Consider the following 26,280-nt stretch of genomic DNA (forward strand, 5'->3'; position numbering starts at 1 on the left):
GGGTGATGGGTGTATGGAATGAGCTGCCAGACGAGGTAGTTGAGGCAGGTGTAATTGCATTTAGACTGGTGCATGGATGGTATAGGTTTAAGACTGTATTCTTAATTACTTCAGATTTTACTTGGTTATTATTGGATTAGAAGAATTTATAAAAGGTAAATATGATATTTTGCTTTGTTTGGTTAAATCTTTCTATGATCACAATATTAAAAGAGAGAAAAGAAACATCTGTTAATGTAAATAAAATGTTAAAATACCAATGTTACATCAAATAATTTGTTGTGCCCAACCTCTCCTTTGTAACCAAATATATAAGAATGATAGAGATGGGTTATGGAAGGTGTATGGAAGGTGTTTCAAGTGTGTACGAAATGGATATAATTATTACATATAATTATTACATACAAGAACATAAGTCCTTTCACCAGGACCACAGTGGAACTTCAAACTACTTTGTTGGCTATCTGTATTTAAAGACAAGATGGAACATATTAAAATAATCTGACCAAAAAGAATATTTCTGGATGCACCAATTAATCATTGAATCCATTTTGGGATAATTGATCTGGATAATGGAATTGAATAGTTGCCTTCTCTGTAACTGCACTGTTGCTGTTCATATGCTCATATAAATATAATTGTTTTTAATCTGTCCTTATGTTTGCAATTGCTACATATTGAAAAATACTGAATTATTCATGCAAGTTTAACTGTGCAGAAGATTTAATCCCTTTGGAAATGAATTGTGTATACAAACCATTAGACAGTACTTTTTACTCTTTTTAATATCCAATATTTTTTTGTCAAAAGCAATTAACTAAATTCTTGCCTGACCAATCATGTTTCAAATGTTTTGATTAATCTTGAATTGAAGAGTTTAAGAATCCCTTTGTGTCTTTATACATCACACGACCAGTTGGTACCAGGTTCAATCAGAAATCAGCATGACAATGGTTAAAAAAGTGGCTCATTACCATCTTCTCAAGAGCAAACAGGGATAGGATAATTTTCCTTATTTTTGTTTGTCAGCAGTACACATTCCAAACCACACAGAAAAAAATGAATACAAAGAGCTGAAAAGACATTCTGGTTATCAATAACTGCAAGTATTTCCAATGGGAAATAAAATAGGAAAATAAAAATATTCTAAAGCTAATGTAAAATGCTAACTTTATGAACTAGTTTCAAACCTGCATAATCATTTAAGAGATCATATTTACAATATCTTAATCTGTGAATTAAATGACTGACATAGTCATACTCACATCCTTGATTTTTGAGAAATACAGCCAATGAACCAATGAAGTGCAAAAAATATTTTGTTATATGACAAGGTTATCAGACTATCCAGATATTTCGCTATTTTGAATGACTGCCATCATCTTTTTATCTTAAGCTATTAGATTTTCCTGTCATCCACTCCACAAAACGAATCACAAAAGATGCAGTTGGAAACCTGCAATAAAAAACATAGTAAATGGTGGAAACACTCAACAGGGCAGCCAGCATCACCGGAAAGAAAAATAAAGTCAACTTGTCAACTGAGCGACCAATATATTATCAGAAGATAAACAATAGACAATAGGTGCAGAAGTAGGCCATTCGGCCCTTCGAGTCAGCACCGCCATTCACTGTGATCATGGCTGATCATCCACATTCAGCACCCCATTCCTGCCTTCTCACCATATCCCATGACTCCGCTATCTTTAAGAGCTCTATCTAACTCTCTTTTGAAAGCATCCAGAGAATTGGCCTCCACTGCCTTCTGGGGCAGAGAATTCCACAGATTCACAACTCTATGGGTGAAAAAGTTTTTCCTCATCTCCGTTCTAAATAGCCTACCCCTTATTCCTAAACTGTGGCCCCTGGTTCTGAACTCCCCTAACATCGGTAACATGTTTCCTGCCTCTAGTGTGTCCAATTCCTTAATAATCTTATATGTCTCAATAAGAACCCCTCTCATCCTTCTAAATTCCAGAGTATACAAGCCCAGCTGCTCCATTCTATCAACATAACACAGTCCCGCCATCCCGGAAATTAAGCTCTAAAACCTACGCTGCACTCCATCAATAGCAAGAATGTCCTTCCTCAAATTTGGAGGTCAAAACTCCAAACAATACTCCAGTTGTGGTCTCACTAGGGCCCTGTACACCTGCAGAAGGACCTCTTTGCTCCTATACTCTACTCCTCTTGTTATGAAGGCCAATATGCCATTAGCTTTCTTCACTGCCTGCTGTACCTGCATGCTCACTTTCAGTGAGTGATGAACAAGGATCCCCAGATCGCTTTGTACTTCCGCTTTTCCGAACTTGACACCATTCAGATAATATACTCACTTCCTGTGTTTGTCACCAAAGTGGATAACCTCACATTTATCCACATGAAACTGCATCTGCCATGCATCCACCCACTCACCGAATCTGTCCAAGTCACCCTGCATCCTTATAGCATCCTCCTCACAGTTCACACTGCCACCCAGCTTTGTGTCATCTGCAAATTTGCTAATGTTACTTTGAATCTCTTCATCTAAATCATTGATGTATATTGTAAATAGCTGTGGTCCCAACGCTGAGCCTTGCAGTACCCCACTAGTCACTGCCTGTCATTCTGAAAGGGATCTGTTAATCCCTACACTTTGTTTCCTGTCTGCCAACCTAAATTCTATCCATGTCAGTACCCTATACCATGTGCTCTAATTTTGCCCACTAATCTCCTATGTTGGACCTTATGAAGGGTTTCGGCCCGAAACGTTGCCAGTTCCTTCGCTACATAGATGCTGCTGCACCCGCTGAGTTCCTCCAGCAATTTTGTCTTCCTTATCAAATGCTTTCTGAAATTCCAGGTACACTACATCCACTGGCTCACCCTTGTCCATTTTTCCAGTTTCATCCTCAAATAATTCCAGAAGAATAGTCAAGCATGATTTCCCCTTCGTAAATCCATGCTGACTCAGACCGATCCTGTTACTGCTATCCAAATGTGCCGCTATTTCACCTTTTATAATTGCCTCCAGCATCTTCCCCACCACTGATGTCAGGCTAACTGGTCTATAATTCCCTGTATTCTCTCTCCCACCTTTCTTAAAAAGTGGGATAACATTAGCCACCCTTCAATCCACAGGAAATGATCCTGAATCGATAGAATTTTGGAAAATGATCGCCAATGCGTCCACGATTTCTAGAGCCACTTCCTTAAGTATCCTGAGATGCAGCCCATCAGGCCCTGCGGATTCATCAGCCTTCAGTCCCATCAGTCTACCCAACACCATTTCCTGCCTAATGTGAATTTCCTTCAGTTCCTCCGTCACATTAGATCCTCTGACCACTAGTACATCAGGGAAATTCAAGTTCAAGTGAATTTATTGTCATGTGTCCCTGTATAGGACAATGAAATTCTTGCTTTGCTTCAGCACACAGAACATAGTAGGCATTTACTACAAAACAGATAAGTGTGTCCATATACCATGATATAAATATATACACACATGAATAAATAAACTGATAAAGTGCAAATAACAGAAAGGATGGTGTGGGTCTTTGATGATACTGCCAGCCTTTTTGAGGCGGCGACTGCGATAAATCCCATCAATCGAAGGAAGGTCAGAGCCGATGATGGGCTGGGCAGTGTTTACTACTTTTTGTAGTCTTTTCCTCTCCAGGGCGCTCAAATTGCCGAACCAAGCCACGATGCAACTGGTCAGCATGCTCTCTACTGTGCACCTGTAGAAGTTAGAGAGAGTCTTCCTTGACAAACCGACTCTCCATAATCTTCTCAGGACGTAGAGGCGCTGATGAGCTTTCTTGATAATTGCATTAGTGTTCTCGGACCAGGAAAGATCTTCAGAGTTGTGCACGCCCAGGAATTTGAAGCTCTTAACCCTTTCAACCATCGACCCGTTGATATAAAAGGGGCTGTGGGACCCCCTCCTACTCCTTCCAAAGTCTACAATCAGTTCCTTGGTTTTGCTGGTGTTGAGGGCCAGGTTATTGCTCTGGCACCATATGGACATTTGCTCGATCTCTCTTCTATACTCTCACTCATCCCCATCAGTGATGCGCCCCACAACAGTGGTGTCGTCAGCGAACTTGATGATGGGGTTCGCACTGTGATTGGCTACGCAGTCTTGGGTATAGAGTGAGTACAGCAGGGGGCTGAGCACGCAGCCTTGAGGTGCTCCCGTGCTGATTGTTATCGAGGCTGACACATTTCCACCAATACGAACAGACTGTGGTCTGTTAATGAGGAAGTCGAGGATCCAATTGCAGAGGGATGCGCAGAGACCCAGTTCTGCGAGTTTGGTAACCAGCTTGGAGGGGATGATTGTGTTAAATGCCGAGCTGTAATCGATGAATAACAGCCTGACATATGAGTGTTTGTTGTCCAAGTGGTCCAGTGCGGAGTGGAGGGCCAGCGAGATCGCATCCACCGTTGATCTGTTGTGGCGGTAAGCGAACTGCAGTGGGTCCAGGTTTTTGTCGAGGTAGGAGTTGATTTGCTCCATGATCAACCTCTCAAAGCACTTCATCACCACCGGCTTTAGTGCCACTGTCTGATAGTCATTGAGGCACGTCACCTTACTCTTCTTGGGCACTGGTATAATTGATGCCCTTTTAAAGCAGGTGGGGACCTCAGACCTCAGAAGTGAGAGGTTGAAAATGTCCGTAAAAACTCCAGCTAGTTGGTCCGTACAGGTTTTTAGAACACGACCGGGTATACCATCAGGTCCAGGTGCTTTTCGGTGGTTCACCCCTCTGAAGGATTTCCTGACGTCGGCCTCTGTGACTGAGACTGAAATGCCATCACAGCGAATGGAGGATCGGGAAAGCACATCAGTATTCTCCCTATCAAAGCGTGCGTAAAACGCATTGAGCTCGTCAGGGAGTGATGTTTCGCCGACATTCGAGCTGCCTCCTGGTTTCGCCTTGTTGGAGGGGATTGTATTCAGGCCCCGCCACAGCTGCCGAACATCTGTCTCATCCTCCAGTTTGGAGCAGAAGTCCCTTTTGGCCTTTTTGATGGCCTTACCAAGGTCGTATCTGGTCTTCATGTAGGCCACTGTATCATTGGAAGTGAATGCCCTGTGTCTGCACTTCCGAAGAGTGCGGATCTCAAAGTTCATCCAAGGTTTCTGATTGGGAAATACTCGCAAGGTTTTTGTAGGGATGCAGTCCTCCACACATCTCTTTACGAAGTCTGTAACGACTGTGGCGTATTCGTTCAAGTCCGTTGCCGAGTCCTTGAGCATTGCCCAGTCTACAGACTCCAAACAGTCCTGGAGTTGTTCCTCTGTCCCCCCCCCCCCCCCGACCAGCTCTGTTCTGTCCTCACTTCTTGGGGTGCGCTCTTTAATTGCTGCCTGTAGGCAGGAAGAAGCAGCACCGCGGTATGGTCGATTTACCGAAGTGAGGGCGAGGGATAGAAATTGTCTGTGTCCTCCTTAGTGAAGACGGATCCAAAGTACCTGTTCCTGCCGTTTCCTTGTTCCCCATAATGAATTCACCTGTTTCAGTCTTCAAGGGTCCAACTTTGGTCTTAACTAATGTTTTCCTCTTCACATACATAAAGAAGCTTTTACTATCCTCCTTTATATTCTTGGCTAGCTTACCTGTGTACCTCATCTTTTCTCCCCGTATTGCCTTTTTAATTATCTTCTGTTGCTCTTTAAAGGTTTCCCAGTCCTCTGGCTTCCCGCTCATCTTATCTATGTTATACTTCTCTTTTATTTTTATACTGTCCTTGACTTCCTTTGTCAGCCACGGTCGCCCTTTACACCCCTTGGAATCTTTCTTCCACTTTGGAATGAACTGATCCTGTACCTTCTGTATTATTCCCAGAAATACCTGCCATTGTTGTTCCACTGTCATCCCTGCTGGGGTATCTTTCCAATCAACTTTGGCCAGCTCCTCCCTCATGGCTCCATAGTCCCCTTTGTTCAACTGTAATACTGACCTTTCGATTTTCCCTTCTCTCCCTCAAATTGTAGATTAAAACGTATCATATCATGGTCACTACCTCCTAATGGCCCATTTACCTCGAGTTCCCTTATCAAATCTGGTTCATTACACAACACTAAATCCAAAATTGACCTCTCCCTGGTAGGCTCCAGTACAAGCTGCTCTTAGAATCTATCACAGGGGCTCAATTGTGAATCCGGTGCTGGAGTGGAAGATGAAGTACCCATGTTTATGAGCTTCAATACATTTTGTATTCTTCAATAGACTGATGCAAAAGTTCAGGATGTTGTGTGGACTTTATTTTGTTTGGATAAAAACCATTAAAAGCTAAGTATACCTTATGTCATGTTTGGACAATTTAATGTAGCAACTCCGACTGTTAATTGAGTGCTTTCTTGATCATTAATGAATATTTGATTTAAAACTCCATGCTGTTTACTTGACATGCCAAGCAGTAACCTGGTGAAGAAGCTACTTACACTGAATGTTGTGCACACAAGGAATTGCTAAAAGCTCCAATAATAAACTGAGAGCTGTAGAGGAATTGCATGACAGAAAACAGAAAGGTATTGGGAACATTATAACATTTATATTTAAATGAATTACAAGTGCATTTTTCAAAACCAAAGGATTCATGAGCACTGATTGTTCAAGTGTACACTTGCAAGATCTCCACATTCACTTTAACATAAGGCAGCAAGGGAAGTAAGTACTTCACAGCAATGGCAATGAGGTACTTGGGTGGATGGTGTCCATGCTGGAAGTGTCTGCAGAGACCATCACAAGGTAAAGCGGAAACATTAAAGTAGATAGCACCAGGAAAATATGAAATGCAGGTGAGATATTCAATATCATCAGCAGTCCTTGACGAGCTGTCTGTGATATGTACTTTGGATCTGGATGTGGAGGGACAGTAATCTAACTAATGGAAGTCTTCAATGATTTTCAGTAGCAATCAATTTATAAGTAAATTATGTGGCTTCTTCAGATTCTAAGTCAGTTCACAGAAATGTTGGGGCAACAGCTGTGCTTTTGATAACATTCTTTGAATTGAGGGAAAGATGCAGAGAGGTAATTTCAGTTCTCAGGTGTTGCTAAAGTGGTGGAAGATATCTTGGAAAGGGCCTGGAGATACAACAGATACTGGAAGCCTGAACAAAGCACAAAGTGTTGGAATAACTCAGCATATGTAGAGGGAATAGAGAGGTAACATTTCAGTTTGGGACCCTTCTTAAGGCTGATTCTGAAGTAGGGTCCAAATCCAAATGATCGCTTGTCCATATCTCCACAGATTCTGCCTAACCCACTGAGTTACTCCAGGACTTTATGTTTTATCCTTGAGACTTCATCTGCACACGGAGCTGCTTAATGATCCAAACTAGGTTTACAATGAAAATAATATTTTGTACGAAGATTTTTATTTGATTTGTTGAACCCATTTAAAGTTACCGTACATTGCTTTCATGATGTTATTTTGTGCTTAAAGATTTGCTAGTAGCTCAGTAAACCACAGCACTGCTGTGTAAGGGGGCTGAGAAATGTGATGCCAAATATCCACAATTAGCTCATTAGAAACCTTCTAATGATGGAAGAAAACATGAAATTACTATCCAGCTTTTAAAGGTTCAGCTAGATAAATGAAATGTCAGTTTCCAGAGGAAGCTGGTGTGAATAGTGATTTGCGACAGATTGTAGGTTAAAGCAAGAAATTCAGTCAGAAATTATTCTAATTGGGTTTATAACAATAATACAATACAATATAATACAATACAATATTTATTGTCATTTGAACCTCAGTGAGGCTCAAATGAAACTCTGTTTCTACAGCCATGCAAACAAAAAACGATTCCTACTAGACACACAACCAATTTAATTCACACAAACATCCATCACAGTGAACCTCCTCCTCACAGCGATGGAAGGCAAAGTCTTTTCTCTCCCCTGCTCTCCATTTTTCTCCGATGTTGAAGCCCGATGTTGAAGCCCCAGGCGGGCGATGGCAAGTCCCACGGCCATTTTAGGCCGCGCCGGGCGATGTACGGACCCGTTCTAGGTCTAAATGTCACAATGTTGGAGCCCCGGCGGGCGCTGGAATGTTCCATGGCCATTAAAGCCTCACCGGGCGATGCATGGTCCCGCTCCGGGTCATTCCAACCCCGCGACACGGGCTGGAGAAGTTACGTTGCGGGAGCTCCGGAAAGCGGTCTTCACCCGGACCCGCAAGCTCCCGATGTCATAGTCCACTGGTCTACAGCTGGAGCCTCCGAGCTCCGGATTCGGGCCACAGCAGCGAGCCACCACCGCTCTCCACGCTCCGAGGCCGGCCAGCCCCACGATGATAAGTCCGCAGCTCCGCAGGCTCCGCGACTGGAGCCCCCGGGTCGTTCCGGTTGGAGGCCGCTCCACGGTGCTAGGCCCCAACGACAACGGAGACCCGACAGGGAAAAGGTCGGGTCTCCCATGCAGGGAAGAGATTTTTAAAAATTTCCCCCTCCCCCCCCGCCCCCCACATATACACAGTTAAAAACAGTATTAAAAAAAAACACGAACAACTACATTTATCTAGACAGAAAAATAAAAAAAGACAGACAGGCTGTAGGGGCAGCTGCAACAGTGAGTCGCGCCACCAACTGGGGAAATTTGAGAAACAATATATAATTGCAATTACTGTAGTAGTTCATGGGTTATTGGTCAATGTTAAGTTTAAGAGTTAAAACTGAGGTTTAAAATGCATGTAATGCACTCATGACAATGCTTAGTTATAGCAATTTGAGTATAGAATGTGTGTGATTTGTTTCATGATGATGATATTCTAGAAGTAATTTTTGGGGGGTTTATTGGCATCATGGGCACACAAAGTTAAATAATTAAAGAATGGAAAGAAGTTAGAAGTAGGTTAGAAACTAAATTTGATGTTTTAGTTTTAGAGATACAGAGCGGAACAGGCTCTTCGGCCGACTGATCACCAGTTCACTAGTTCTACCCTACATACTAGGGCCAATATTTACAGAAGCCAATTAACCTACCAACCCGCATAAATCAAGATCAAACCCTGGTCTCAGGAACTGTGAGGCAACAGCTCTACCGCTGCGCCACTGTGCTTCCCGTTGTTGATGCTGATTGTCTGTGCTTTGTCAATAATTAATTAGCTGCATTTTTTGTACTTTAGATGAATAATTATTAAAAATAATTTGATTTTAAAATAAAATAGAAGTTGGGAGGTCATGTTGCAGTTATAAAATAAGTTGGGGAAGCCGTATTTAAAGTATTGTGTTCAGTTTTGGGCACCATGTTATAGGAAAGATGTTGTTAAGTTTAAGGTTTCCCAATCCTCTGGCTTCCCGCTCATCTTATCTATGTTACACTTCTCTTTTATTTTTATACTGTCCTTGATTTCCTTTGTCAGCCACGGTCGCCCTTTACTCCCCTTGGAATCTTTCTTCCTCTTTGGAATGAACTGATCCTGTACCTTCTGTATTATTCCCAGAAATACCTGCCATTGTTGTTCCACTGTCATCCCTGCTGGGGTATCTTTCCAATCAAATTTGGCCAGCTCCTCCCTCATGGCTCCATAGTCCCCTTTGTTCAACTGTAATACTGACACTTTCGATTTTCCCTTCTCCCCCTCAAATTGTAGATTAAAACATATCATATCATGGTCACTACCTCCTAATAACCATATAACATATAACCATATAACAATTACAGCACGGAAACAGGCCATCTCGACCCTACAAGTCCGTGCCGAACAATTATTTTCCCTTAGTCCCACCTGCCTGCACTCATACCATAACCATCCATTCCCTTCTCATCCATATGCCTATCCAATTTATTTTTAAATGATACCAACGAACCTGCCTCCACCACTTCCACTGGAAGCTCATTCCACACCACTACCACTCTCTGAGTAAAGAAGTTCCCCCTCATGTTACCCCTAAACTTCTGTCCCTTAATTCTTTTACCTTTTACCTCAAGTTCCCTTATCAAATCTGGTTCATTACACAACACTAAATCAAAAATTGTCTTCTCCCTGGTAGGCTCCAGTACAAGCTGCTCTTAGAATCTATCACGGGGGCTCAATTGTGAATCCGGTGCTGGAGTGGAAGATGAAGTACCCATGTTTATGAGCTTCAATACATTATGTATTCTTCAATAGGCTGATGCAAAAGTTCAGGATGTTGTGTGGAGTTTATTTTGTTTGGTTAAATCCATTAAAAGTTAAGTATACCTTATGCCATGTTTGGACAATTTAATGTAGCAACTCCGACTGTTAATTGAGTGATTTCTTGATCATTCATGAATATTTGATTTAAAACTCCATGCTGTTTACTCGACATGCCAAGCAGTAACCTGGTGAAGAAGCTACTTACACTGAATGTTGTGCACACAAGGAATTGCTAAAAGCTCCAATAATAAACTGAGAGTTGCGGAGGAATTGCATGACAAAAAAACAGAAAGGTATTGGGAACATTATAACATTTATATTTAAATGAATTACAAGTGCATTTTTCAAAACCAAAGGATTCATGAGCACTGATTGTTCAAGTGTCACTTGCAAGATCTCCACATTCACTTTAACATAAGGCAGCAAGGGAAGTAAGTACTGCACAGCAATGGCAATGAGGTACTTGGGTGGATGGTGTCCATGCTGGAAGTGTCTGCAGAGACCATCACAAGGTAAAGCGGAAACATTAAAGTAGATGGCACCAAGAAAATATGAAATGCAGGTGAGATATTCAATATCATCAGCAGTCTGTGATCTGTCTGTGATATGTACTTTGGATCTGGATGTGGAGGGACAGTAATCTAACCTATGGAAGTCTTCAATGATTTTCAGTAGCAATCAATTTATAAGCAAATTATGTGGCTTCTTCAGATTCTAAGTCAGTTCACAGAAATGTTGGGGCAACAGCTATGCTTTTGATAACATTCTTTGAATTGAGGGAAAGATGCAAAGAGGTAATTTCAGTTCTCAGGTGTTGCTAAAGTGGAGGAAGATATATTGGAAAGGGCCTGGAGATACAACAGATACTGGAAGCCTGAACAAAGCACAAAGTGTTGGAATAACTCAGCATCTGTAGAGGGAATAGACAGGTAACATTTCAGTTTGGGACCCTTCTTAAGGCTGATTCTGAAGTAGGGTCCAAATCCAAATGATCGCTTGTCCATATCTCCACAGATTCTGCCTAACCCACTGAGTTACTCCAGGACTTTGTTTTATCCTTGAGACTTCATCTGTACACGGAGCTGCTTAATGATCCAAACTAGGTTTACAATGAAAATAATATTTTGTATGAAGATTTTTATTTGTTTTTTTGAACCCATTTAAAGTTACCATACATTGCTTTCATGATGTTATTTTGTGCTTAAAGATTTGATAGTTGCTCAGTAAACCACAGCACTGCTGTGTAAGGGGGCTGAGAAATGTGATGCCAAAGATCCACAATTAGTTCATTAGAAACCTTCTAATGATGGAAGAAAACATGAAATTACTTTCCAGCTTTGAAAGGCTCAGCTAGATAAATGAAAGGTCAGTGTCCAGAGGAAGCTGGTGTGAATAGTGATTTGCGACAGATTGTAGGTTAAAGCAAGAAATTCAGTTAGAAATTATTCTAATTGGGTTTATAACATTTGAGAAACAATATATAATTGCAATTACTGTAGTAGTTCATGGGTTATTGGTCAATGGTCAACTGAGGTTTAAAATGCATGTAATGCACTAATGACAATGCTCAGATAGCAATTTGAGTATAAAATGTGTGTGATTTGTTTCATGACGATATTCTAGAAGTAATTTTTGGGGGATTTATTGGCATCATGGGCATACAAAGTTAAATAATTAAAGAATGGAAAGAATTTAGAAGTATGTTAGAAACTAAATTTGATGTTTTAATTTTAGAGATACAGAGCGTAAACAGGCCCTTCAGCCCACCGAGTCCATGCCGCGGATCGATCACCCGTTCACTAGTTCTAACCTACATACTAGGGCCAATATTTACAGAGGCCAATTAACCTACCAACCCGCATAAATCAAGATCAAACCCTGGTCTCAGGAACTGTGAGGCAACAGCTCTACCGCTGCGCCACTGTGCCTCCCGTTGTTGATGCTAATTGTCTGTGCTTTGTAAATAATTAATTAGCTGCACTTTTTGTACTTTAGATGAATAATTATTAAAAATAATTTGATTTTAAAATAAAATGAGTATAGAAGTTGGGAGGTCATGTTGCAGTTATAAAAGACGTTAGTGAAGCCGTATTTAAAGTATTGTGTTCAGTTTTGGGCACCATGTTATAGGAAAGATGTTGTTAAGTTGGAAAGGGGTGCAGAGAAGATTTACAAGTTTGCTTCCGGAACTCAGGAGTCTGAGGTATAGGGAGATGTTGAGCAGGCTGTAATTCTATTCCCTTGAGCGCAGGAGGACGAGTGGTGCTCTTATAGAACTGTATAAAATCATGAAAGTAATAGATCGGGTAGAAGCACAGTCTCTTGCCCAGAGTAGGGGAATTGAATCCCGTGGGTTTAAGGTGAAGGGGGAAAGATTTTATAGGAATCTGAGGGGTGACTTTTTCACACAAAGGGTGGTGGGTGCATGGAATGAGCTGCCAGAGGAGGTAGTTGAGTCAGGGACTATCACAATGTTTAAGAAGCAATTAGGCAGGTACATGGCTAGATAGACACAAAATGTTGGAGTACCTCAACGGGCCAGGCAGCATCTCTGGAGAGAAGGAATGGGTGACATTTTGGGTTGAGACCCTTCTTCAGACTGAAGAATTGATCAGTCTGAAGAAGGGTCTTGACCCTATACGTCACCCATTCCTTCTCTCCAGAGATGCTGCCTGTCCCACTGAGTTACTCCAGCATTTTGTGTCTTTTCGATTTAAAACAGCATCTGCAGTTCTTTCCTACACAGGAGCATGGCCAGGACAGATTTATAGGAATATGGGACAAACGCAGGCAAGTGCATCATGAATGAATGCCTTTAAGATTCATGTTTTACATCTGGTATTTTATTGGAACCTGAGTTATACCAAAGATCAAAAGGGAACTGCAGATGCTGGAATATCGAAGGTACACAAAATTGCTGGGGAAACTCAGCGGGTGCAGCAGCATCTATGGAGCGAAGGAAATAGGCAACGTTTCGGGCCGAAACCCTTCTTCAGACTGATGGGGGGTGGGAAAGAAAGAAGGAAAAGGGGAGGAGGAGGAGGAGCCCGAGGGCGGGCGGATGGGAGGGTGGGAGGAGACAGCTAGAGGGTTAAGGAAGGGGAGGAGACAGCAAGGGCTAGCCAAATTGGGAGAATTCAATGTTAATGCCATAAGGACGCAAGGTCCCCAGACGGAATATGAGGTGCTGTTCCTCCAATTTCCGCTGTTGCTCACTCTGGCAATGGAGGAGACCCAAGACAGAGAGGTCGGATTGGGAATGGGAGAGGGAGTTGAAGTGCTGAGCCACCGGGATTTATACCAAAGATCGTTGTTAGGTGCTGTTAGCCATTAATAAAGGATGTTTAGTTCAAACCTCTATCTTATTATTTGCCTTCTTGAATGGAATAGTGAGAGAGATGTTGAATGCCTTATGGTCACTGATTTTTGACAGAACTATTGCATGCAGGTGAGCAACATTTATAAAATTGGTTTGCTTCCAGTTTACTTTTACGAATGGGAAGCTAAATCATACTGTTACAGAATTATCTTTCCAGGTGGTTAGATAAACCATTCCATGAGAAAGTGTCTCAATCAATGGCCCAATTATTCTTTCTGGCATTTTAGGACATCTTTGGGAATGCTCTTTAAAAAAAATTCTTATTCACCCGGAACCATAGCCTAAAGCTAGTAACAGGTATTTTATCTTCTGTATTTATGCCATCATGTATATTCTGTCACATACTGTTGCAGTTATATATCATGGATTATTTGCACAAACTTCCTTGTTAACCCTTCACTTACAAAGTGCTTCAATGCTGGTCAATCAAACTTGGCTATGGCCAAGACAATTTTTTGCATCGTCTCATCAACATAAATATGGAGAAGTGTTACACCCAAACAAACTATCACAGAGCCATGCAACCTATCCAAAATCCTGATGACAGTAGCATTTCCAGAAAAAGGATGGGTGATTGGGCAATTGCAAAGGTGCAACGGTAAAAACTGACCTAGCCTCACGCAGATGGGCTAGGAACTATTCTGTATGAAATAAGATGCCTTTGTGCAAGACTACAAGGGAGCAATATCCAATTGAGGTGCAATGCATTTCACTCATTAAAGGGCCTGTCCCACTTGGGCGACCTAATCCGCGAGTTCTGGCGAGTTTGCCCTCGACTCATACTCGCAGCATAGTCGACACGAGGTCATAGGAGGTCTTTGTAACTCTCCTTCATGCTCAAGAGTGGTCTCCGCATACTCGAGGCCTCAGCTAGGTCGCAACATTTTTTTCGATATGTTAAAAAATGCCCGCAAGTAAAAAAAGGTCGCCATGGAAAAAAACAATACTTTTTTTACTCGTAGGTTTAGTCGTAGTAGGTCGTAGTAGGTTGTAGTAGGTGTGCATGTTAGTCATAGGTAATCGAGGGTAGTCAAAGATAGTCGAGGGTAGTCGTAGATAGTCTTCATCATAGTCGAAGGGAGGTCGAAGGGAGGTCGAAGGGAGGTGGAAGGAGATCGAAGGAGGTTGTCTACACTCTCCACTATTCGGTGTCCAATTTTCCCGAAGTTAGTCGTAGCTAGTCGTAGCTAGTCGAAGCTAATCTACAACATAGTCGAAGGAGGTCGAAGGAGGTGTTCTACATAGTCGAAGGTGTTCTTCAACATGTCATTTTTTCAAACCCTTCTAAACTCGGCAATTAGGTCGCCCAAGTGGGACAGCCCCTTTAGAAGCAAACAGTTTTTTTTGTTGTGTAAGCATGTACAGGTGTTGTGATTCCAGCAGGATCAAGAGGGAAGCAAACCTCAGACCACAAATTTCTGAATATAGTAAGAGCTTGTAATATGATGGTTTCAATTGGGATGTTTAGTGGGTATCATGAATGACGGGAATGTGTGCCACATATCTCCAATGGCTATTAAGGCATTGTGACAGTAGAACTTGGGATCTAGGGTTGAAAACATGGTGATCAGCAGTCAAGAGAGAGTCAAGAGTGTTTTATTGTCATATGTCCCAGATAGAACAATGAAATTCTTACTTGCAGCAGTAGAACAGAATATATAAACATAATACACTGTAAACAATATAATAAATGAGAAAAAAAGTTCAGTGTGTGCATATATACATATCAATCAAGCAATCAAGACTAACGTGTTTATCTGAGAGAAGGATAACCCAAAAACCAATTGGGATGGATTAAGTCACCAATGGTAGTTGAGCAGGGGCAGCTCCTCCAAATACCTCAACAAAAATGACCTGCGATAATATTTGAGCTCCATACTACATTCAAAGCTTGCAACAGCGCTGCACTATATGAAAGATTCACATCTTGATTGATGTTCGTGCCACACAGCCTATGGCCTACTCATTACGCATATAGAAGAAAAATGTAAGTTGGCAAAATGTGCGCGGAGTTAATGTTTGCAGTTAGTGAGCATTTTTCGGTATCATTCTTTCATGTGGTGCGATAAAAAACTACATGACACCATAGAATTTCCAGCTCAGTGAGCCCTTGGAAGGTCTAAATGAACAAATAAATGATGTTAATGTTCTTTTTTGGTTCACACTGGAATCACGCCATCTCCAAAAGCTGATGTTACGGGTTTTAGTTAATTAGTTAATTTGTCCAATGTTTAGGAAGCTACAGATAATTTACACCAGGAAACAAGCATCTAGAGATCTTGCCTCAATGCATCTCCTTTGATGTGGCCCGGGACCGTTGGAGCGAGTGGAGGAGGGTCAGGGCGGTGAGTACTTAAATCGGGCGCGGGGCTTGATTTCACAGAGGCCCGAGACCGTTGGAGACAGTGGAGGAGGGTCAGGGCGGTGAGTACTTAAATCGAGCACGGGGCTTGTTTTCACAGAGGCCCGGGATCGTTGGAGACAGTGGAGGAGGGTCAGGGCGGTGAGTACTTAAATCGGGCGCGGGGCTTGTTTTCACAGAGACCCGGGACCGTTGGAGACAGTGGAGGAGGGTCAGGGCGGTGAGTACTTAAAACGGGCGCGGGGCTTGTTTTCACAGAGACCCGGGACCGTTGGAGACAGTGGAGGAGGGTCAGGGCGGTGAGTACTTAAATCGGGCGCGGGGCTTGTTTTCACAGAGGCCCGGGATCGTTGGAGACAGTGGAGGAGGGTCAGGGCGGTGAGCACTTAAATCGGGCGCGGGGCTTGTTTTCACAGAGGCCCGGGACCGTTGGAGACGGTGGAGGTGGGTCAGGGCTTTTTTACCAAAACCCGTAACGTTCCACACTCCATAGGGAGGGTTCTGGTGGAAGCCGCTGATTGGCGGAAGCAGACTAGAGGAAGCAGCTGATTGGGTGCAACCTCAGGTTAGCATTTCTGCTTTCTGGTTAAAGGTACAGTGCTTTAGTAAAGGTACAGTGAGCTAAGGGTACAGTGGGCTAAGGGTACAGTGCTTTTTGTTTATATAATAAAGGTGCAGTTTAAAGGGCAAGAGGGAGCAGCTGTTTGTGTCAGATACCTGCTGATTTCTCCCAGCAGTTTCTATTGTATTATACTGGTATCGGATCCAGGGTAAGGCGAGAGAATGACAGTCAGAGCAGTGTACTGTTCTGGATGTCAGATGTGGGAGGTCATGGTGTCGGATGGCCCTCCAGACGTCCACATCTGCACCAGGTGCAGAGAGATGGGGCTCCTAAGGGACCGTATTAGGTTCCTGGAGCAGCAGCTCGATTACCTCTGTCTGGTCAGGGAGAGTGACGAGGTCATAGAGGGGAGTTATAGGGAGGTGGTCACTCCAAAACCACGGGAGAGAGACATGTGGGTCACGCTAAGGAAGGGCAAGGGGCAGAGGCAGGAACGAGGGAGTACTCCAATGTCGGTACACCTTGCAAATAAGTACTCCTGTTTGAGTACAGATGGGGGTGATAGCCTACCCGGGGGTAGCAACAGCGGACGGGCCTCCAGCACAGAGACCGGCCCTGTTGCTCCGAAAGGTAGGGAAAAAAAGAAGAGGGCATTTGTAATTGGGGACTCTATTGTTAGGGGGTCGGATAGGCGTTTCTGTGGACGCAATCAGGAGACCAGGATGGTGGTCTGCCTCCCTGGTGCCAAGGTCTCGGACGTGTCTCAACGCATCCAAGATATCATGAAATCAGAGGGAGAGGAGCCTGAGGTCGTGGTACATATTGGTACAAATGACATAGATAAAAAAGTGAAGAGGTCCTGAAGGGAGGATTTAGGGAGTTGGGAGGAGAGTTAAGGAAAAGGACCAAAAAGGTAACAATCTCAGGATTACTGCCTGTACCACGCAACAGTGAGAGTAGGAATGGAGCGAGGTGGAGGATAAATGCGTGGCTGAAAGACTGGTGCAGAGGGCAGGGATTCCAATTTCTGGATCATTGGGACTTCTTTTGGGGAAGGTGGGACCTGTACAGAAAGGATGGGTTGCACTTGAACCCGAGGGGGACCAATATCCTGGCGGGGAAATTTGCAAAGGTCACTGGGGAGACTTTAAACTAGAATGGTTGGGGCGAGGGACTCAAATAGAGAAAGCTAGTAGACAGAATGGGAGGCAGGTAGCAGAAAAGGGAAGCACTCGGACACAAGAGGAGAAAGAAAAAAAAGGAAATAAACAGAGAAGAAGAGACGGGGGGTTTCTTAAATGTGCATATTTTAATGCTAGGAGCATTGTAAGAAAGGTGGATGAGCTTAGAGTCTGGATAGACACCTGGAAGTATGATGTTGTGGCGATCAGTGAAACATGGTTGCCGGAGGGCTGTGATTGGAAACTAAATATTCCAGGATTTCGTTGCTTCAGGTGTGATAGAATTGGAGGGGCAAGAGGTGGAGGTGTTGCATTGCTAGTCAGGGAAGATATTACAGCAGTGCCTTGGCAGGATAGATTGGAGGGCTCATCTAGGGAGGCTATTTGGGTGGAACTGAGAAGTGGGAAAGGTGTAGCAACACTTATAGGGGTGTATTATAGACCGCCAAATGGGGAACGAGAATTGGAAGAGCAAATATGTAAGGAGATAGCAGATATTAGTAGTAAGCACAAGGTAGTGATTGTGGGAGATTTCAACTTTCCACACATAGACTGGGAATCACATTCTGTAAATGGGCTGGATGGTTTGGAATTTGTAAAATGTGTGCAGGATAGTTTTTTGCAGCAATACATAGAGGTACTTACTAGAGGAGGGGCAGTGCTGGACCTCCTGTTAGGAAATGAGACGGGACAGGTGGCGGAGGTATGCGTTGGGGAGCACTTTGGGTCCAGTGATCACAATACCATTAGTTTAAATATAATTATGGAGAAGGTCAGAACTGGACCTAGGGTTGAGATTTTTGATTGGAGAAAGGCTAACTGATGAGATGTGAGATGATTTAAAAGGAGTGGACTGGGACATTTTGTTTTATGGGAAAGATGTAGAAGAGAAATGGTGGACATTTAAAGGGGACATTTTAAGAGTACAGAATCTTTATGTTCCTGTTCGGTTGTAAGGAAACAGTAAAAATTGGAAAGAGCCCTGGTTTTCAAGGGAAATTGGACATCTTGTTCGGAAAAAGAGGGAGATCTACAATAATTATAGGCAGCATGAAGTAAATGAGGTGCTTGTGGAGTATAAGGAATGTAAAAAGAATCTTAAGAAATAAATTAGAAAAGCTAAAAGATGATATGAGGTTGCTTTGGCAAGTAAGTTGAAAGTAAATCCAAAGGGTTTCTACAGCTATATTAATAGCAAAAGGATAACGAGGGATAAAATTGGTCCATTGGAGAAACAGAGTGGGCAGCTATCTGCAGAGTCAAAAGAGATGGGGGAGATATTGAACAATTTATTTTCTTCGGTATTCACCAAGGAGAAGGATATTGAATTATGTGAGGTAAGGGAAACGAGTAGAGTAGTTATGGATACTATGAGTTTCAAAGTAAAAGAAGTACTGACACTTTTGAAAAATATAAAAGTGGATAAGTCTCCAGGTCCTGACAGGATATTCCCTAGGACATTGAGGGAAGTTAGTGTAGAAATAGCCGGGGCTATGACAGAAATACCTCGAGAACCCTGTCTTCCCAAATGAACTTTGCAAATGTTTATGGCAGATCTGTGCTTCATCTCCAAGTTTGCTGAGACCTGACTGGCGGCTTCAGAATTCCCGTACCAGCGTGGCCACCCAGGCATTTGCAGAAAGATGATTTTTCGTCTACTTTGATTTTGGTAAGGGGCAGTTGGCATCTTGCATCTCCAGCAGGTGACAGGCCGACCATGCAGACCAATTCATGCACACAAAGTAGTGGACACCCTTTCCTTCCCCTTCACCCAGCATCATACTGCTCTATGCCTGAACAATTCAGGTTCATCCAAATACTTCTTAAATTCTATCAGCAATCTAGCTGCAACCATTCTCTTAGACTGTGCATTCCAGGTATTTACCACTCTCTGGGTCGCAAAGGTCCCTCTAGTTTTATTTATTTCTGATGCAGAGAAAAATTCCTACAATCTACCCTAAAGGGGCTGTCCCACTGCGGTGACATAATCTGCGAGTTTAGAAGAGTTTGCCCTCGACTCAAACTCGCAGCATGGTTGACACGTGGTCCTAGGAGGTCCTATGAAGTCAATGGAACTCTGCTTCATGCTCAAGGGAAGTTCCAGCCTACTCGCGGCCTCAGCTAGGTCAGCATGTTGAAAAATTTTCCACGAGTAAAAATTGGTCGGCATGGTACTTTTGAACTCGTAGTGCAGTGGAGTGGGGTCGCTATTTAGTTACAGGCAGTCGAGGGCAGCCGTAAGCAATTTTCTTCGCTGACTTGGCATTTTAATTTGCTCATTAGAGTTTTCCGGACAAAGGAAAACCGACCGGTAGTTTAAATGCCCGCTAAAATGTATTAAACGTTGTCTGACTTCTTAAAAGTGTCTCCACTCCTTCTCCCCCCCTTCTCCCCCCCCCCTTTTCTCCCCTTCTCTCCCCTTCTCTCTCCTTCTCTCCCCTTCTCTCCCCACCACACCACCCCCACCCCCCCCCGTTCTCTAAAGGACTTACCGTACACTGTGCAGCCGTCTTTTACCTTCCTCGTCATTGCGGGTGCTCCCCCGCTTTCCCTTGCCCCCGCCTTTGCGATGTGTTTGTGTGTGTGAGTGTGTGCGGTCGGTCGATCCGGCTCGCGGTTTCATAGCTGACGGTCGATCCAGCTCGCGGATTAGGTCGCTGCAGTGGGACAGCCCCTTGACTGTACCTCTCAAAATGTTATATATTTTAATCATGTCCCATCTTAACTTCACCAAGAGGAATGACCTAGCCTCCAATCTCTCCTCATAACTGAATTCCTCCATCTTAGCAACATCCTGGTGAATTTTCTCTGCACCTTCTCCAGAGCCACAACATCCTTCCTATGCCTTGGTGACCGGAATTTCAGCTCAGGTTCGACTAAGATTTTATGTAGTTGAAGCATAACCTCCCTTCTTCTGTATTCCATGATCACATTGCTGGTTACCCACAAATGCCTGCAACTATATATTCATCTCTGTACAATGGTCACCATTGACATGTTGGGCGTTCTCATAAACAGGCAAGATTTCCATTCTTCTGATGTTCAGGTGATTGTAGAAATTAAAATATTTCCTCATATCAATGTTACATTTATTTATAGAACAGTGCAGCACAGGTATAAGCTATTTGACTTATGATGTCACAGAAACATAGAAACATAGAAAATAGGTGCAGGAGTAGGTCATTCGGCCCTTCGAGCCTGCACCGCCATTCAATATGATCATGGCTGATCATCCAACTCAGTATCCTGTACCTGCCCTCTCCATACCCCCTGATCCCTTTAGCCACAAGGGCCACATCTAACTCCCTCTTAAATATAGCCAATGAACTGGCCTCAACTACCCTCTGTGGCAGAGAGTTCCAGAGATTCATCACTCTCTGTGTGAAAAATGTTTTTCTCATCTCGGTCCTAAAGGATTTCCCCTTTATCCTTAAACTATGACCCCTTGTCCTGGACTTCCCCTACATCTGGAACAATCTTCCTGCATCTAGCCTGTCCAACCCCTTAAGAATGTTGTAAGTTTCTATAAGATACCCCCTCAATCTTCTAAATTCTAGCGAGTACAAGCCGAGTCTATCCAGTCTTTCTTCATATGAAAGTCCTGACATCCCAGGAATCAGTCTGGTGAACCTTCTCTGTACTCCCTCTATGCCAAGAATGTCTTTCCTCAGATTTGGAGAACAAAACTGTACACAATACTCCAGGTGTGGTCTCACCAATACCCTGTACAACTGCAGTAGAACCTCCCTGCTCCTATACTCAAATCCTTTTGCTATGAATGCTAACATACCATTTGCTTTCTTCACTGCCTGCTGCACTTGCATGCCTACTTTCAATGACTGGTGTACCATGACACCCAGGTCTCGTTGCATCTCCCATTTTCCTAATCGGCCACCATTTAGATAATAAATGGTTTGCTTTCTTCATGATTCCATCTCTGCGCTGGACCCAGGATAGGTCATTTGAAATGTCAAAGCCCAAGAAATTGAATCTGTTGAATTTCTCTACTGCCGACCTACCAAAAATAACCTGATGAGTGATTTCTCAACTTTTTTTTTCTGAAATCAACAATCAGTTCCCTGGTCTTGTTGATGCTAAGAGAAAGGTTGTTGTTGTGGCACCATTCAACTTGGTATTTAATCTCTTTCATCAAGGAATAGAAGTAGTCGGAGATTATGCAGTTTATATAACAACTATCGATATAAACTGGTGAGCCTTCAGGATATCTCTATAATACTAAAAGTCTTCTTATTGTTTGTGTTTGTGCCGACGATGTGTTAATCTGCGTTTCCTATCTTCTTCCAAATGAAAGGCCACAGCCTTCCCATTTTCACATATCCTATTCACATTTTTCCAGTTTTGGTGATAAACATCTTCCCGCCGCATTTCCACCAATATTTCCAAACTTATTAATCCTTTAAATTTTAAAATCAGCCCTAGAAACACATTTTTGGAAAAAAAAAAAAACGTGACGTCACAATGCACTCACAAGGCAGGACGGGACACTCAGTGAGGGAGGGGCTGCTGGTGGTGTGTCGAAAGCCCCATCGTTGTGCAAAGATTTTGTAAAGCTGGCTGGTGAACTGACTGCCGTTGTCGGATAGACGGCGTACAGGGAGAAATGGCATTGCAACTTCTGGATAACTGCTTCAGATGTGATGGTTTGGAGTACATCAATGTCAAACCAGCCTGAATAAGAGTCGACAAGAACCAGATAGTGTTTCCCATGCCATACTAATATATCGGTGGCTACCATGGACCACGGTAGAGGAGCAACCAGGTGCGGCAGAAAGGGCTGCTTCTGCTGGTGTGGCGTCAGACTTTTGCAGATGGCGCAGACTTCAGTTTTGTCACGTATGAACTTGGTCATACCAGGCCAGTGAAACATGCTCTGTGCCCGTTGTAAGGTTGCCTCCACACCGGGGTGGCCCCTGTGGATGGCGTCGAAGTACTTGTCCCGGCGGATGGCTGACACAACTGCCTTGTGGCCCTTGACTATAATCCCGTCCTATAACACGAGTTTGTCGCGAACCAGGAAGTATGGATGGATCGCGAGCGGGGTGTTGTGTTGTTTATCCAGCCAGCCACGCCGGATAACTGCGGACAGCAATTGTAAAATCTCGCCAGCAGCCGTATGCTCTGCCAGGCTGCTTTGAATACGATGCCAAATTAAACAAATCTGCTCTGCCTGCATGTGCTCCATATCCCTCCATACCCTGCATATTCCTGTGCCTATCAAAAGACCATTTAATTGTCACTGTTATATTTGGTTCCATGACCATCTGTAAAAGAACTTAACCTGCAAATCTCTTTAAAGATTTTCTCCTGATCTTAAAGTTTGCCATCTGGGAGCAAGAGGAAGAGGACAGCTTGTGGATATTCCGCTTAGCATCTGCAGCCGGATATCCCAGCTGTGCTAATAAGGAAGACACTTACAATGTGGGATTGGAAGAATTCCCGGACAGAAGCACACCACTTTAATGAGCCTCAGAAATCATAGCCCTCAAGCAATTTCAGTGACCCTTAACAAATTCTTTTTTTTTTTTTTTAATTATTTTTATTAGAAGTACGGTAAATTACAATAACACACAACACATATATCTTAATACATTTTTTGTACCGCTTCATTTTTTTTTTTTTAAAGCTTTAAGAAAAAGATAGAAGTAAGGAAAGTAAAGAAGGTGCGCAAGAGTTGTGAAGTGCAAGAGAGTGTTGGGAAAAGAAAGCCCCTTAGAAAAGAAGTTAGAGAAGGAAGTAAAGTAAGAAAGTAGACCCTAGAAAAGAAAGTAAAAGAAAGTAAGGACAATCGCTCTATTATAACATTAAACTCTGCAGAAAGACTACCAACCAAGTCTGTTTTTGTTGTTTTACCTCCCAATGCCAGGTCCTGATACCATTTATTTATTTATTTATTTTTAAAATTACTATTGCACCTCATGCTTGTAATAGGTCCATAAACGTAGACCACGTCTTTTGGAATTGGTTTGCTTTACCTGCTAAGAGGAATCTCATCTCTTCCAGATGTAACGTTTCAAACATATTTGATGTCCACATTTTTATTGTTGGTGTGGGCGCATTTTTCCAGAATTTAAGTATGAGCTTTTTTCCCATTATTAGCCCGTAATTGAGTAAATTCTTCTGATACACGTTTAATTCAGGGATACCTTCCGATATCCCAAAAATGATCCATTCTGGTTTTGGTACCAGTTTTATTTTAATTAGTTTTGAAAAAATATCAAATATTCCATGCCAGAATTTTTGGATTTTTGTACAAAAAACAAAAGAGTGCGCTATGGTAGCTTCTTGACACAGACATTTATCACAGATTGGTGAAACATTAGGAAAGATTTTATTTAATTTAGTTTTTGAATAATATAGTCTATGTAATGTTTTGAATTGGATAAGCGTATGTCGTACATTGATCGAGCATTTATGCACCTGTAGTAAATGATTATCCCAGCTCTCTTTTGAAATTTTTATAGCTAATTCTTGTTCCCAGTCTCTTCTAATTCCATCTGTTGTGGGTATTTCTATGTTTAAAATGATATTATATAAGTACGATATTAAGTTAGCTGATTCCGCCTTTGTCTTCATTGCTTCATCCAGTAAGTCGGAAGGCATATTATGATAGTCTTTTGTGTATTTTTTCAAATAATCACAAATTTGAAGATATTTAAAATATTGGTTATTTTTCAAATTATATTTCAGTTGTAGTTGTTGAAATGATAGTAATTTTCCCACTTCATACAGATCTTCGAGCGTTTTGATTCCCATTCTTTCCCATTGTATAAATGATTTGTCTATGATTGATGGTTTAAACGATGGGTTATTGGCTATTGGTATTGAGAGAGATAGGTTTCTTAATTTTAGATTCTGTTTTATTTGTTTCCATGTTCTAATTGTGTACCCTTAACAAATTCTAATGCTTACCACTATTGCAGGACATCGGTAATTAGTTTAGAGGCCAGATGAGGTCTAATAAGGCCTGACATGTTGCTTTGCAGGTGAACTGAACATAAGGTCCTTTATAGTAAATAAATCCATGAACCATTAACTGAAGTAGCTTCCCACAACTGTGTCAGCGATCTGCTGGTCACCCAGACACATTTTATGATGGTGGAAAATGTATTTGGTCATTACGTGCAGATGAGTTTCTCACATCTAACACACTTACGATGGCTGAACTGTTATCTTCACTTGCAGAGAGCTGAGCGGAGGATGGCTCCTCAAGCTCTTGGCTTTCATTATCAGCAAGCTCATGTTGTAACAGTGCAAACTCGTTCTTGGGATGGATTGAGTCGCACGGGAACGGCAACATTTTGCAAAGTTGTTGAATTTCTTGCAGAAATTGCAAATTTTACCATAAACAATACAGAACTCCCGACCCGGAGCATGAGAATAGTTACAATTAGAATATCGAGCAGCAGACCTTCTCTGCTGCCAGGCAGGGGAAGGCTGCAGACACTTGTTATGACAGGAGGTGTCTGTAAGGTTAACACTATACTGGGAGTGCTGCCCAGAGATCACAGACTTAGTGTGAGAAGCCGTTATCTCAGCAATCAGACAGGCGTGTTCGTCTTGATTTAGAGTCAGTTCAGTGTTACAAAGTGATTTGCCTCTCACTTTGTCACTGAGCATACCTCCAACAAGTTTGACGCAGATCATTTCATCATATAATTCTCAAAAAGTACAGCGCGCAGCCATGCGTTTCAAGTCGCTGGTAAAGCACTCTATTGGCTCGCCAACATGTTGCTTACGAGCAAAAAACTTGTTACGTTCGATAGTAGAGTTCGAGGGGAAGTCACACAACTGTCTAAACTTTGCAAGTAGGACAGCAGGGTTATCAATCGTTTCTGCAGGCACTTGGATCTGACCGTTTGCATCTAAAACAGCAGGCTCAAAAGTAAAACGGTCCGCTCGTTTCATTGCCTCAAGACCAGCCAGGTTTAGTAACACAGAAGTACGTACATCTGGAGGATTGTTGCAATGAATGATGCGAATGTAGTCGCGCTCGAAAAGGCGCCAGCGTTCAGCAATGTCAGAGTCAAAGATCAGAGGACTAGAATGGCGAGACGAGTTTGCCATGATAGAGATAACAGGCACATAAAACAAATATAAAAAACAAAACCCGATAAACGTGAACGGAGTAGGTAAGACTCACTTCTTGACACCATGTAATGAGTCGAGTCGTACACACGTCAAGATACAACACATATTTATTAAAGTCCACTTACAGCATTAGTCTGCAGGACATTACAGTAACTAGCAGCTACTCAGACTGAATTACGTAAGCAAGCTCTTGGTAATATAAATCACATATAATACACGGAGCAACTACTAACAAGCACTACAATTGGTTAGTAGGAAATAACCAATCTACACTGGGATCAATAAAGTTCTATTGTATCATATTGTATAACATCTTATTGTATTCCATGATGCAGATGCTGGACCCTGTTGCCCAAAAAAATGGGGAGCAGCAGGAGGAACACAGTTGTTAAGGCACCTCTAGATGAAGGGTCCCCATCTGAAACATCAACTGTCCATTTCCCTCCACAGACCCTGCCTAATGCATTATTTTCCTCCATTATTTTGCACAGGGTGGGTTTTCACACCAAGACAGACCGCAATCTAATTTCTAACCAGTTGTATCTGTATGGAATTTGTCAGTTGAAAG

The sequence above is a fragment of the Amblyraja radiata genome, chromosome 6 (genome assembly GCF_010909765.2).
Source record: "Amblyraja radiata isolate CabotCenter1 chromosome 6, sAmbRad1.1.pri, whole genome shotgun sequence".
NCBI classification, from domain to species: Eukaryota; Metazoa; Chordata; class Chondrichthyes; order Rajiformes; family Rajidae; genus Amblyraja; species Amblyraja radiata.